Consider the following 16,808-nt stretch of genomic DNA (forward strand, 5'->3'; position numbering starts at 1 on the left):
ATACTGTTCTCCAGAGTGGCTGCACCAGTTTTCATTCCCACCAGCAGTGTAAAAGTGTCCCCCTTTCTCCACATCCTCACCAACATCTGTTGTTTTCTGAGTTGTTAATTTTAGCTATTCTGACAGGTGTGAGGTGGTATCTCATTGTGGTTTTGATTTGTATTTCCCTGATGATGAGTGATGTTGAGCATCCTTTCATGTGTCTGGTAGTCATCTGAATGTGTTCTTTGGAAAAGTGTCTCTTCATGTCTTCTTTCCATTTCTTCACCTGATTATTTGGTTTTTGGGTGTTGAGTTTAATAAGTTCCTTATAGATTTTAGACAGTAGCCTTTTGTCTGATAGGTCATTTGCAAACATCTTGTCCCATTCTCTCAGTTGCCTTTTAGAGTTGTGACTTGTTTCCTTCACTGTGCAGATTTTTATCTTGATGAGGTCCCCAAATAGTTCATTTTTGCTTTTGTTTCCCTTGCCTCCACAGATATGTCAAGCAAGAAGTTGCTGCAGCTGAGGTCAAAGAGGTTGTTACCTGTTTTCTCCTCTAGGATTTTGATAGCTTCTTGTGTTACATTTAGGTCTTTCATCCTATTTTTTTGTGTGTATTATATATTTTTGTGTATTATATAAGAAAGTGGTCCTGGTTCATTCTCCTGCATGTCTCTGTTCAGTTTTTCCAAAACCGTTTGCTTAAGAGACTCTTTTTTGTTTCCATTAGATACTCTTTCCTGCTGTGTTGAAGAATATTTGGCCATACAGTTGTGGGTCTATTTCTGGGTTTTCTATTGTGTTCCATTGATCTATGTGTCTGTTTTTGTGTCAGTACCATACCGTCTTGATGACTACCGTTTTGTAATATAGCTTGAAGTCCAGAATTATGATGCCTCCAACTTTGGTTTTCTTCTTCAACATTACTTTGGTTATTTTGGGGTCTTTTCTGGTTCCATTCAAATTTTAGAGTCATTTGTTCCAACTCTGTGAAGAATGCTAGTGTTATTTTGATAAGAATTGCACTGAATGTGTACATTGCTTTGGGTAGTATTTAAACTGTTAGCAATCAGTCAAGAATTGCTTACATAGGTGAGGTGTGAGATAAGACAACAAAGGAAGTGTAGACAGTAAGCCCAGCTCAGTGACTTGCAATAGCAGGAAGCAGCTTCTACCCCTAAGTTGAAAAGACAAAGGGAGGAAGACATGTTATGACAGCCAGGGGCTGGGCTGTACAGAAAGCTAGAACCAAATGGCCCATGGGACCTGGGGTGGCAGAGAAGGCACTAACACTGACATAAATGTTCCCAGGAAGTAAGACCATGCTTCTCCCTTCTACCCACTCCAGTCTCTTCTGAGAACTGTTTTATTGGCTAACCAACCTGTCATGGGAGGTGGGCAATGGGACAGCAAGGATCTGCTGCCCTGTAACACAGACCAGAGGGAGAGAAGGGAGAGGTCTCGAACAGTCTGGTCCAAAACTAGTATACCATCAGAGAAGAAAATAAGAATAAGAATAAGAATAAGAATAAGAATAAGAATAAGAATAAGAATAAGAATAAGAATAAGAATAAGAATAAAACAAGGATGCTAGTGAAGTGAATTAACTGGGTTTTAAAAATACTTACCCTTGGGGGCACCTGGGTGGCTCAGTTGGTTAAGCACCCGACTTTGGCAAAGGTTGTGGTCTCACAGTTCATGAGTGCGAGCCCCATGCTGGGCTCTGTGCTGACAACTCAGAGCCTGGAGCCTACTTTGGATTCTGTGTCTACTTCTCTCTCTGCCCCTCCCCGACTCATGCTTTTTCTCTCTCTCTCTTTCACTTTCTCTCTTCTCTCTCTGTCAGAAATAAACATTTAGAAAATAAATATAATAAATACTTATCCTTAAAAGAACATTAGAAAAAGAAGATGTAAAAAGGAAAGAAAAAGAAGATATCAAATAGATACTATGACCAAAATTCAAAAAGTAGCAATAGTCATTTACTATAAAGACCATCACTTCTTCCCAGTTCCCATGACATTTCTTGTATTATCTGCTCCCCACCACCCCCAGCCATAGGAAGCATAACTTCATTACATGAACTTAAGCCAACAAGATTCTGTCTCCTGGGAAGTGGAAACCAGAGACACTAGCTGAAGACTTTATAATAAGGAGAAGGGAAATTAGGAACTACCTGACTTTCAAGCTCCCAGTAAAAGATCGTGAGATGCACCCCCTCATTCATGTTAGCTTGAATGGGTTTCTGCTTTTGCTAAAATCATCCCTAAGATAGTCAGCTATAAAAAGTAGTATTTCAGGGCACCTGGGTGCTCAGTTGGTTGAGCATCCAACTTCAGCTCAGGTCATGATCTCGTGGCTTGTGGGTTTGAGCCCCACAATGGGCTCCGTGCTGACAGCTCGGAGCCTGGAGCCTGCTTTGCATTCTCTCTCTCTCTCTCCCTCTCTCCCTCTCTCTCTCAGAAATAAATATTAAAAATTTTTTTAAAAAGTAGTATTTCAAACTTTCAGATTGAAGTTTTGCCTTTATGATTCCTGTGATAACATATATGAGATAAATGAAAAAGACATTTTATTATGATTTAGGATTGAATACACCCAAAGAAATTCTCAGAGTACCCATGGTACATATTTGTACTGGATTGAGAATAATGGAGTTTGGACATTGATTGTAATCAAAACAATGAACTCAGAAGAACATAATGAGGTAAAAGTTAAGGTTACCAGCTGTCTCACAACCAACAAAAACATTTTCTAAGCCAGTTATAAGAGAAAACACAGGTGCAAGGAAGATGTCCAAACTGTAGGAGGAAAAGTAGAAGATATTCAAAGGCACTTTAAAAATATATATACTAAAAAGCCCTGCACTGGTTTCTCTCCAACATTCCAGGGCTTAAAGGAGGCTACTAATTTATAAATTATAAATAAATTTAATATATATAAACATATAACTAATTTATAGTGAATTCAGCAGCTTTTTATTCTCCACGTTTTTTCTTTTACTTTTCTAAAAATCTTTTCTCCTTCATCTACAAAGAAATTGTAGAGTCGAGGTGGAATAACTGAGCCCTCAGTACCTGTCATGTGGTCCCAGTAGAGAATTGTACGGAAATATGCATTTGCATATGTATTAAGCAGTGTAGGCTCCAGAAATTTAAGCATATTGACTAAAGTCCTAAAAAGATTTTCATTTAATTTCATTTGGGAATAGATATGACCCTACTTATTTGTATACTTCTATTTAATATTAAGTTCTCCATAGCTATAAAATGGCATATTGCATATATATTGCAACAAGATATATTGCATTTTGCTTTTAAGCACCCACGTGTTAACAGTTACTAGACACGATTTAAAACAGTGGATGCACAGTTGATAAATCATACACTCACACACACACACACACACACACACACCTGGATTCAGGACATTTCTAGAAAAGTTCACCATCCATAGCTACTTTTGAATGTGATAGGCTGACAAGAATTAATTGAGTCACATCCGGAGAAATTCTGTTTTCAACAAATGGCTCTCTTGTACAGTGGTTTCCAAATGTGGCTGATCAGAATTCTCAACAGATCTGAGAGGAGCCTGGTTTAGGACTACTGGCTCAGATTATCTTCTGCTATAGTCTAATTCATAGCAACCCTATTAATTCAGGAATTTCTACAGATTCATTAGAAAATATCAGCTGCCACAAAAATAAAGTTTAACATGACTATGAGTCAAACAATAACCTCACTCTCTTCCTGATTACATGGATGTTTTGAGGTAAATTTCCCCTCTAGAGTGCTATTTATGTACTATAGGAACTTATGCTTAGGTTGACAGATCTAGAGATCACCCGAATGCTCATTTTATGGATTAGGGAACAAAGTATCTGGGACTTTTGAAATGAACAAGTGTTTTGAGTTCGAGGCTGAACATAATATATCCTAGAACAGAGCTTCTTCAAATATTCACAAGTCTGTTTTCATCCAAAAGAATGAATGTTCTTTATATCCAATGAAAATCAGCCATAGACCCTCCACCTCTTATCAAATTCAAGATCTATTGTAGGATGAATATACATTAATAGTAAAGATCTCCTTTATAGTCCCCTGTTATACAGAAAATTCCTAAAAGAATACTTGTAAAAATAAGTACTATTCTTTTAAACTATATTTCTTTAATCAATCAGATTGCACATTTATGTCTTTCTTTTTTGTTAACAGAAGAAAAACACCCAGTTAGAGTTTTTCTTTCTAAAAGATCTTAATATAGAAGTTTTGGAGTTGAAGACTCTTTTTTATACTATCTGGATTGCATTTTTACATAAAACTATTTTTAGAATAGTATAGTATTCTATAGTCTGTCAGGTATTTAAATCATCTTTCAACAGATGTCATTTTAAAAGTCATAATTTTGTATACATTATCTCATCTGATCCCTCCCCCCCCTACACACACAAAAAAACCTTTCAAGTAGGATGATATTTTAATCTTCATATTTGCAGATGAGCCAACTGGAATTTCACAAATCTAAAGTAACTTAGACTGAGAGACTTTCAGGAAAGAATAAATCATGAAGACCTACATCAGAATCACTTGAAGGGAAGGAGAATTAAATACAGATTCCTAGGCATTGCCCCCAACACTTCTGAATCAGAATCTCTGGGAGCAGAGACCAGGATTCATTGAGATAATCTAGTCATTTTCAAACTGTTTTCTGAGTCCTAGGGTTCTGCAGGGGACAGTTCAGGGACTGCTGTACAAGTGAAGAGAAAGCTTAATGAGGATCCCAACTCAGCCTTAAGTCTTACATGTAATAGGTTTCCTTCTACAATTTCATTTGAAGGAAAATGGGGTGGGTATTCCTCTTTTTTTTAAGCACCTGCATTTGTCAGATGAAGAACCCAGTCTCATAAAGGACCAAGGTCAAACAGCTTGTCGGGACAAAACCAGGTTCTGACACTTTGATGCCTGCTCCAGGGTTTTTCCATTACACCATAGTGAATCTTCCTGCAGTAGAAATGTTCCCAGGAGAGAGCCTCTGCTATTGCAGAATATTTACAAATACCAGATACATTCATATAAATACAAAATTAGCAGTTCAGCAGAGCTTTTTTTCAAACTGTAATCTTGTGATTTTCACATGAACCACTTGGTTAATCAGACAGACTGTAGGAACTTGAAAGCAGGTAGACTAGGACTTGGTGGTTTGGATCCCTGACCTCCACTGTTCCACTGATAGAAGTCCCCAACTCCAGAAGGATCTTGGCCTCTGGTATCTCTCCATTTGCCCTACTTCTCCTGCAGCTCAATATCCATGAGACCACAGAGTGAGGGGGCAGGGCCTTTTCTTTTTAATCTCCTACATTCATTTCCTACATCCTGTTTGGAACAACATGATCCGGGAGTTCCAGTTTCACAGTCACAATTACACCAGGGACAAGTGCAGTGTTCAGGCTGCCTCTGCCTAGAGTTTCAAATCTAGGCAACTGGAAATAGTTAACTGGGAGGAGGAATTTCCTAAGTCCTTCCAAGGAAAACTCTAATAGTCAATGGAGGAAACTCTGGCTTCAAAGATCATTTGATAAGACCCACCAGATATTGCTACATAATGTATATGTAAGTTGATCAAATAGAGCAAGCATGTGACATTTTGAATTTCTTTTCCTTTTTTTTTAAACATACATTCTCTATCCCACTCCAACCCCAATGAAACTGTAAATAGAAACTTTAGATGTCGTAACGTGTAGCAACTGTATGTGTTCAGATTCATGCCATGTGTCTGGATTACATAAAAATACTATAATAATATCCACCTAAAAGATTCATAACAAATACATTTGAAAAATATTTTAGACAGTTGTACCCACATATACTGTCACTTTTGACACCTTGGAGCATTCAAATGAGGCCACCAGTAACTATAATTTATGATGACAAGATAGACATGGTACTGTATATGTATCCATTTGTCATTCTTGGTTAAATATGTACATAAGTAAATATTTGTGCCAGAGACAACAAACTCCACATGCCCTCCATCAGCCCTTGAAACCTAGATAGCCATAGTTGGTACTAGCATGACCTCACTGGCATCTACCATTGAGGTGGCACTGGTCAAACCAGGTGCATCAAGGTGGATATCACTGCAACCTGTTGGTGGGTGCATTCTGTTACCCATGGATAAGGTGGAGATGAACAGTCATGATGTATAGGGAATTCAGAAAGACTGCAATAATCTAGTACACATTGAAGACAGGAGGAAGCAGAAGCTTTACATAAATAAGAGAATCTGCTAGAAGGAATAAAGGAGCCAAAACAGATACCAAGAAAGAAGTTAAGACTCCTTAAATGAGATCAAGAAGGAACAGTTCAGTTCTCAGTGAGTTTCTTCATGTGGTTCCAGACCACATGTATCCTTCCAATAAGACTCCACTGCTTGGGTTGTTAGAGCAGTTCTCTATTCCTTTCTATCAAAGCAAAAATGCCTAACTAAATATTCAGTGAGAAAAAGGAAATAGGAAATATTAAATTTGTGTTTTATTTCACAAAGAATTTTCAATTTGAAAACTCCTGACTTTACAGTGTTCAAATGATCACCCCCAATACAAGTTTGTGTGTGTGGTTCTGTTATCATATGTTTTGTGGTGTTTTTAAAAGATGAAATAATGCTAGCTGAAACAAGAAAAATAAGGGCCATAATGTTTATTGGTACTTCCAATTAACATATTAAATATTAAGTGGCCTAACATTTTTAAATTACCCAACTATTTTATGATTTGATTCCAATTAAATGAAGAATTTCATTTAAAGAAAGTTATGAATTCAGCAAGTTGAGAGTTAAGTGAAAGCTAATAAGTTTGTGAGTTTTTACGAACATTTTCCTTCTTTATATTTCCACCAATCTGATGTATCTCAAAAGAGTCTGCCCAAATTATTCAAAATAAAATTACCTCTGATCTTCAACCATACATTTTTCAAGCAGGGATAATTTAAATCTATAAGAGATTATTTCAGAAGACTTTGAACAACGGAAAGGAATGGCTTATAATGAAAATTACTTTCTCCTTACACAGCATTGTATCGTAATATGGAATTCTTATGTACTCAAAGGCAGCTATTTCTTCATATACTTTTACACAAAATAGACTCTAAATAGGAGCCATTATGGTTCCAAGGACTGAGCACAGGAACAGGAGTCAGAAGCATGGAGTCAGCCTTGGCTCTGCTTCTAAAATGCTACATGATCTGGACCATAGTCACCTAATCCACCTAGTTCAATGTTTGTTTCTCTGAAAAACATGAAGCTAAAGTAATTCAGGTATCCCTTATAACATTAGACTGATACTTGCCTTTTATTCTGAAATTTTCTGGAAGCTTATTTAGAGATGGGAGTGACACTACATATATTGTGTAGAGTAGCTAAGCTTCATAATTAATTGTATTCCTTTTTTATAACATGGGCATGGTAGGAGCAACCTTCTTGGAGAACCACAAGAAAATGATTCTTTTTTTAAAAATATAATTTATTGTCAAATTGGCTAACATACAGTGTGTAAAGTGTGCTCTTGATTTTGGGGGTAGATTCCTGTGGTTCATCGCTTACACACACCACCCAGTGCTCATCCCAATGAGTGCCCTCCCCAATGCCCATCACCCATTTCCCCTCCCCCAGCACCCCCATCCACCCTCAGTTTGTTCTCTGTATTTAAAAGCGTTTATGGTTTGCCTCCCTCCCTCTCTGATTATAACTATTTTTTCCGATCCCTTCCCCCATGGTCTTCATTAAGTTTCTCAAGATCCACATATGAGTGAAAACATATGATATCTGTCTTTCTCTGACTGACTTATTTCACTCAGCATAATATCTTCCAGTTCCATACACGTTGCTGCAAACAGCATGATTTCATTCCTTCTCATTGCCAAGTTGTATTCCATTGTATATATAAACCAATCTTCTTTATCTATTCATCAGTCAATGGACATTTAGGCTTTCTCCATGATTTGGCTATTGTTGAAAGTGCTTCTATAAACATTGGGGTACCTGTGCCCCTATGCATTCACACTCCTGTATCCCTTGGGTAAATTCTTATTACTGCTATTGCTGGGTTGTAGGGTAGTTCTATTTTTATTTTTTTGAGGAACCTCCATGCTGTTTTCCAAAGCAGCTGCACCAGTTTGCATTCCCACCAACAGTGCAAGAGGGTTCCCATTTCTCCACATTCTTGCCAGCATCTGTAGTATCCTGAGTTGTTCATTTTAGCCACTCTGACTAGTGTGAGGTGGTATCTCAGAGTAGCTTTGATTTGTATTTCCCTGATGATGAGTAACATTGAGCATCATTTCATGTGTCTGTTGGCCATCTGGATGTCTTCTTTGGAAAAGTGTCTATTCATGTCTTCTGTCCATTTCTTCACTGGATTATTTGTTTCCTGGGTGTTGAGTTTAGTAAGTTCTTTATAGATTTTGGATACTAACCCTTTATCTAATATGTTATTTGCAAATATCTTTCCCATTCTGTTGGTTGCCTTTTAGTCTTGTTGATTATTTCCTTTGCACTGCAGAAGGTTTTTATCTTTATGAGGTCCCAGTAGTTCATTTTTGCTTTTAGTTCCCTTGCCTTTGGAGATGTGTCAAGCAAGAAATTGCTGCAGCTGAGGTCAAAGAGGTTGTTGCCTGATTTCTCCTCTAAGGGTTTGATGGTTTCCTGTCTCACATTTTGAGTTTCATCCATTTTGGGTTTATTTTTGTCTATGGTCTAAGAATGTGGTCTAGTTTCATTCTTCTGCATGTTGCTGTCCAGTTCTCCCAGCATCATTTGCTAAAGAGACTGTCTTTTTTCCATTGGAAACTCTTTCCTGCCTTGTCAACGATTAGTTGGCTATACATTTGTGAGTCCAATTCTGGGTTCTCTATTCTATTCCATTGGCCTATGTGTCTTTTTTGTGCCAGTATCATACTGTCTTAATGATTACAGCTTTGTAGTAGAGGCTAAAGTCTGGGATTGTCATGCGTCCTGCTTTGGTTTTCTTCTTCAGTATTACTTTGGCTATGTGGCATCTTTTGTGGTTCCATACACATTTTAGGGTTGTTTGTCTAGCTTTAAGAAGAATGCTGGTGCATTTTGATTGGGATTGCATTGAATGTGTAGATTGCTTTAGGTAGTATGGTCATTTTAACAGTATTTATTCTTCCAATCCATGAGCATGGAATGTTTTTCCATTTCTTTGTGTCTTCTTCAATTGCCTTCATAAGCTTTCTATAATTTTCAGCATACAGATCTTTTACATCTTTGGTTAGGTTTATTCCTAGGTATTTTATGGTTCTTGGTGCAATTGTAAGTGGGATCAGTTTCTTTAATTCTCTTTTGTTGCTTCATTATTGGTGTATAAAAATGCAACCGACTTCTGTACATTGATTGTGTACCCTGTGACTTTGCTGAATTCATGGATTGGTTCTAGCAGTCTTTGGGTAGAGTCTTTTGGGTTTGCCATGTAGAATATCATGTCATCTGCAAAAATTGAAAGTTTGACCTCTTCCTTGCCAATTTTGATACATTTTATTTCATTTTGTTGTCTGATTGTGGATGCAAGGACTTCCAACACTATGTTAAACAACAGTGGTGAGAGCGGACACCCCTGTTGTGTTCCTGATCTCAGGGGGAAAGCTCTCATTTTTCCCCATTAAGGATGATATTAGCTGTGGGCTTTTCATATATGAAGGCCATTGTCTCTTTATTGATTTTCTGTCTAGATGATCTGTCAATTGTTGTAAATGGAGTATTAAAGTCCCCTGCAATTACCACATTCTTACCAATAAGATTGCTTATGTTTGTGATTAATTGTTTCATATACCTGGGTGCTATCAAATTTGGTGCATAACATTTATAATTATTAGTTCTTCTTGATGGATAACCCCATAATTATGATATAATGTCCTTCTTAATCTCTTGTTACAGCCTGTAGTTTAAAATCTAGTTTGTCTGATATAAGTATGGCTACTCCTGCTTTCTTTTGACTTCCAATGCATGATAGATGGTTCTCCATCCCCACACTTTCAATCTGAAGGTGTCCTCAGGTCTAAAATGGTCTCTTGTAGACAGCAAATAGATGGGCCTTGTTTTTTTTAATCCATTCTGATACCCTATGTCTTTTGATTGGAGCACTTAGTCCGTTTACATTCAGTGTTGTTATTAAAAGATATGGATTTAGAGTCATTGTGTAATCTGTAGGTTTCATGCTTGTAGTGATGTCTCTGGTCCTTTGTGGTTTTTGCAACATTCTACTCACAGAGTCCCCCTTAGGATCTCTTGTAGGGCTGGTTTAGTGGTGATGAATTACTTCAATTTTTGTTTGGGAAAACCTTTATCTCTCCTTGTATTCTGAATGACAGGCTTGCTGGATAAAGGATTCTTGCCTGCACATTTTTCCTATTCAGTACATTGAAAATTTCCTGCCACTCCTTTCTGGCCTGCCAAGTTTCAGTAGGTAGGTCTGCTACTACCCTTATGTGTCTACCCTTGTAGGTTAAGGCCCGTTTATCCCTAGCTGCTTTCAGAATTCTCTTTATCTTTTTTATTTTGCCCGTTTCACTAGGATATGTCATGCATAAGATCAATTCAAGTTATGTCTGAAGGGAGCTCTCTGTGCCTCTTAGATTTCAATGTCTGTTTCCTTCCCCAGATTGGGGAAGTTCTCAGCTATGATTTGTTCAAGTACACCTTCTGCCCCTTTCTCTCTCTTCTTCTTCTTCTGGAATTCCTATGATATGGATATTATTCCATTTCATTCCATTCCATTTCATTTCATTTCATTTGGTGGAGCAGACACCACCAAATAACTGCTAGAACTGTCACTTAGTTCTCTAATTCTCCCCTTATGGTCCAGAACTTTTTTATCTTTTTTTCCAGCTTCTGTCTCTTTTTCTCAGCTTCATCATTTCCCATAATTTTATCTTCTGTTTCACCTGTTCTCCCCTCTGCCTCTTCAATCCTCACTGTCATCACCTCTAGTTTATTTTGCACCTCATTTACAACATTTTTAATTCATCATGACTATTTTTAAGTTCCTTGATCTCTGCAGCAATAGATACTCTGTTGTCCTCTATGGTTTTTTCAAGCCCAGCGATTAATCTTATGACTATTATTCTAAATTCTTGTTCAGTTATATTGTTTATAACTGTTTTGATCGATTCTTTAGCTGTCATTTCTTCCTGGAATGTCTTTTGAGGAGAATTCTTCTGTTTTGTCATTTTGGCTAGTTTTCTGTCCCTTATGTGTTTTCAAAAGCTTGTTATGTGCCCTGAATCTGAAAGCACTACTATAAAGAGGGGTCATACACTGTCCAGGGCCCAGCCCTTTAGGAGGTGTTTTTTGGAGTGTGTTACTTGCTCTCTGCTGTTGTGACTTTGGTTACTTTATCTCCCTACTCATAGTGATGTTTTGGACCCTCCAAAAAATCAGGTGTGCTTTGATTTTTTCATTGAAGTAGCCCTGGAATGGAAAACAAGCAAACAAACAAAAAAACAAAAACAAACACACAAACAAACAAAAAACCAGAAATTCCAGCTACAAGGAAACAACAGGGTGGAGGTGGTGCTGATGGAAGGGGCTTTATCCCATACAAAGAGAGAAATGACAAGGGCAGGGAAAAAAAGAAAAGAAAATTGACCAGACAGAGAAACTATACAGTTTAATGCAGAGAGACAGAAAGGAAAATTAAGAAGGAGGCAGTGAAAAAGAAAAGAAAAGAACATTGTCCAGACAGAGAAACTATACAGCTTAATCCAGAGAGAGAGAACAGAGAATAAAGAAGGAGGTGTAGAACATGTATCAAGAGAATAGATTAAATATGTCTGCTTAAACAAACTAACAGCCAGAGTAACCAGACTAGAGGAGGGAAGAGATAAGAAGGAGAAAAGGAAGAATGTATCTATATAATAAGAACTGTCCAAGGATTAAACCAGGCAATGCAGCAGCACTGGTCTGGAGGAGTGGCTGTCTGTTTCATCAGCAACAATCCTGCTCCAGTAGATGTACAGTTACCATGTGTGGAGGGGCATAGTTTTGTGTAGGCAAGTATCACCTCCATTGTGGGCCCCACTGTCAGATCCCTGAAGCCTCACCTTGTTGGTGATGGGGAGACAAATACTGACATCCCAGTCTCTCCTCCACAGACCAGGTGTCCCAAACCACTCTGTTCAAGCCAACCTCACTGTGCCGCAGGTGCAAACAAGGCAGTTTGTCCCATCCGCTGACTCCCACACCTCCATGGCACTGGCTGGGACTTAAACCCCCATGTCTTTAAGGTTCCCACTCTGCCCCAGTTTCGGGAAAGTGCCACTGTATGCCGCCTGATATATGGTCTCTGGCTGGTGGGTGCAGGAAGCCTTTGCCCTTTGAATGGCTATATACCTTCTTCCCACAGCACTCCAGGGAGGAGATTGCTTTCTCCCACTGCAGACTGCGCCTCTGAACTAGTTACTGAGCCGGGGCTGGCTCCCCTCCTCTCCAGGTGGGCGAACAGAACAACTGGCCCCAATCCAGAGAAGCCCCGCAGTTAGAGATTGGACCTTTCTCTGTCCCGGTCCATGGTTTTTCTCTTGTCCAGATGCAGTCCTATGCTTCCCCAGCCTCTCTTTCTCTTCCCTTTGTCTCTCCACAGAAGTGGATCCTTCCCCTCTGTTCCTCTACCACCCGTTTTCTATCTCCCTGTTTGCAATCATTCACCTATGGCCTGTCAGGTTGTCCCAGTGGGGCCCTGGAGGCATCTCTGTCACTTTGCCTCCTGGACTCTTGGAGTTCAAAGTCCCTTGGCCTCCACACTGCTGTGTTTGAGAGACAAGGGTACTTCAGATCCCCCAACTTCTCAGCCATGTTGGCCCCTGCTTCAGTGAAAATGATTCTTTATTAAATAGGGACTACTTTACTAAATGGTCTCTAAGATCACTTTCTGAACAAAAATTATGATTCTAATTCCAAATAGACAAAGTGAATTGTTGCTGCCCCTAACAAGTGATACATGAGGTAGAAATTAGAGTTTTGATCCACTGAATGTCAGAGCAAAGATTTTCCATAGCTAATAAGATGGCAAGTAGCATGGTCGATGGCTCTCCCACCTAAACTTAAACCTGGAGAGATAATAACATACACTATGAATGAGGTGGGGTGTACAAAGTTGGTAATGATAAAACAGAAGTAGTTATAGGTATGCAAGTAGTCATTTAGTTTAGGAAGAGATAGGATACAGAAACTTAAAAATGAATAAAATAAATTTAAGTATGAGCCCTAGTAGGAGTAATCACCCAAAGAATAAAAATAAAAGTGTAACTTAAAGTCAAAAAATGCAATAGCTAGAAGACAAGAAATGAAGTTTAAAAAGAAGCATAGAAAATACAAAATAACCTGGAAAAACTTACATTTTAGCAGTAACTATAATAAATATAATTTTTTAAAATTCACAGATCAAAGGAAAGAATTTAGATTGGACTAAAAAAGTAAGATCCAGTAACACAACCAATATAGGAGGCATATTTAGCACAGGAATATGAAAAGGCTGAAAATAATAGAATGGTTGGGAGGGGTGGAAATGCATCAAATAAAAATGTAAGATGTAAGCTGAACTTTATGTTTCAGCTCCAACATGTAAATTCCTGTCCTCATAACAAGAAAAAGTAGGACAAACAGAAAACCCATGTCTTTTCTTGAACAAATCAGAGATCTAAGTTTGGAGGGCAAACTGCTACCTCAAAACCTAGAGAGACAGCCAAACACAAAAAATCAAAGCCAAGATCTACTCACCTAGAATAGAAGTTGCTCAAGCTAGTTAGACACATACACAGTAATTTTGATAAATTGCTGGAAGTTCCATGTATACTACCTTAAGAGTAAAAAAGTATTAGAGCCACATAGTCTTTATCTCCAGGAACCCCACCAGGTTCTTGAGGTGAAGATCCAAGAAAGATCCCTTTGTGGCTCTAGCTGGGTGAGGTAGAAAGTAATCCTTGGTAAATATGCACAGAGCCTTCTCTATTTAAAATAAAAGCCTACTCTCTAGAAAGGAATACTTTACCAGAACCTTTCCAATAGTTGTGAGAAGAAAGGTATCACTCTTATTCCAACACCCTCAAGTTTTCCTGTCTCACTTAACAGGAGGGTTGCTGAGCTATGTAAGAAAACATGTTTGTGAAAGTCACAAACCAAAGACACTGGCTTACCAAAAGGCTGAGACTTAATTGAAATATTATAAAACATTCTCTCACTCCCATAACTTATGACCCTGTGAATCTGGTTCCAATATAAAAATACATTACAGCAGAAAGAGCTGCAAGAAACACTCTTTCTGAGGGGGAATACTCAGGTAAGCCAAAAATAAAGAAAAGAGATGAAAAAATCAAGATATTAAAGTGATTTGAAACCTCCAACACCTATAGCTACAGAAAACATTAAACAGAGTCCAACTCCTAGCCAGATGAGCATAAATTCCTAAACTGGGGGCCTCTTTACCTCAGTTTCTGTAAATGATTACAACACGTCTAGCTTCCAACAACCAAAAAATTACAAGGCATACCAAAAGGGAAAAAAAAAGTCTGAAGAGACATCAATTATTAGAATAAGACTGAGATATGATACAGGTTTTGGAATTATCTGAAGAGAATTTAAAATGTCTATGTTTCATGAATAGACACTTTTCTAAAAAAGGCATCCAGATGGCCAACAGGCACATGAAAAGATGCTCAACGTCACTCATCACCAGGGAAATACAAATCAAAACCACCCTGAGATACCACCTCTTGCTGGTCAGAGTGGCTAAAATGAACAAATCAGGAGACTATAGATGCTGGAGAGGATGTGGAGAAATGGGAACCCTCTTGCACTGTTGGTGGGAATGCAAACTGGTGCAACTACTCTGGAAAACAGTGTAGAAGTTCCTCAAAAAATTAAAAATAGATCTACCCTATGACCCAGCAACAGCACTGCTAGGAATTTACCCAAGGGATACAGGAGTGCTGATGCATAGGGGCATTTGTACCCCAATGTTTATAGCAGTACTTTCAATAATAGCCAAATTATGGAAAGAGCCTAAATGTCCATCAACTGACAAATGGATAAAGAAGATGTGGTTTATATACACAGTGGAATACTACTTGGCAATGAGAAAGAAGGAAACCTGGCCATTTGTGGCAACATGGATGGAACTGGAGCATGTTATGCTAAGAGAAATAAGTCAGGCAGAGAAAGACAGATACCATATGTTTTCACTCATATGTGGATCCTGAGAAACTCAACAGAAGACCATGGGTGAGGGGAGGGGAGGGAAAAAAAGTTACAGAGAGGGAAGGAGGCAAACCATAAGAGACTCCTAAATACTGATAACAAACTGAAGGTTGATGGGGGCTGGGGGAGAGGGGAAAATGGGTAATGGGCATTGAGGGCACCTGTTGGGATGAGCACTGGGTGTTGTATGGAAAGCAATTTGACAATAAATTACATATAAAAAATAAAAATAAATAAAATGTCTATGTTTAATTTGTAAATGGCTCTAATGGAAAAAATAAACAATATGCGAGAACAGATGGATAATGCAAGTAGAGAGATGAAAACTCTCAGAAAAAATTCAAAAGTAAATGCTGGATGTCGAAAACACTATGTAAAAGAAGTGAAGAATGCTCCTAATGGACCCACAAATAGACTGGACACAGTCAATGGAAGAATCAGGGAGCTTGGATATACATCAATAGAAACTCTGCAAACTGAAATGCAAAAACCAAAAACAAAAACAAAAAACACTATATTTTAAAAAACAAATAATTTACCCAAGAACTTTGGAAAATTTTGAAAGGCTGTTGGATTGCCAGAAACAGAACAAAGAGAAAACAGAGTAAAATAAATATTTGAAACAATAATGGCTAGTAACTTTCTAAAATTAATGACAAACACCAAATCATATACCTAATATGCTCAGAAAATACAAAGTAAAATAAGTGCCAAAAAATAAATAAATGAAAACATACCTATACATAGCATATTCAATTACAGAAAACCAAAGACAAAAAATCTTGAAAGAAGCCAGATTGAAAAAACATGTGGTCTATGGAAAAATAAGGATAAGAACTACAGCAGACTTTTTGCCAGAAATCATGCAAGCAAGAAGAGATTAGAACACAGTATTTAAAGTGTTAAAAATCCACCAACCTAAGATTCTAGATTCAACAAAATTGTCCTTCAGAAGTTAAGGAAAATAAAGTGTTTCTCAAAGATTGAGGGACTTCATTGCCAGCATAGCTGCCCTGCAAGAAATGTTCAAAGATTTTTTTCAATCTGAAGGAAGCCTGGATTTATATAAATAAAGATAATCAGGGAATAAAGATACAATAAGATATCTTTTTACTTTTCTTATGTTTTTTATAAAGAGAGTGTGTGTGCACTCAAGAAGAGGAGGGGCAGAGAGAAGGATAGAGAGAATCTTAACCGGGCTTCACACCCAGCATGGAGCTCAATGCAAGTCTCAGTCTCATGACCCTGAGATCATGATCTGAGCTAAAATCAAGAGTCCAACACTTAACTGACTGAGCCACCCAGGCACCCCCTTTTTTCTTATTTTTAATTAATCTGAAAATAACTATTTAATAATAGTTGCAATATGTTGAGTGATTACAACATATATAAAAGTCAAATGGATGATTACAGTGTCACAGGACAAGAGATATAGAAATACTCTGTTATGAGATACTTGTATTACACATTGAGCAAATAGTGTTATTTGAAGGTGGATTTAGGTTAATGTATAAAAATGTATAATATGCAGGGCGCCTGGGTGACTCAGTCAGTTGGGTGT

This window comes from Felis catus, chromosome B1 (genome assembly GCF_018350175.1).
Source record: "Felis catus isolate Fca126 chromosome B1, F.catus_Fca126_mat1.0, whole genome shotgun sequence".
In the NCBI taxonomy this organism is placed as follows: Eukaryota; Metazoa; Chordata; class Mammalia; order Carnivora; family Felidae; genus Felis; species Felis catus.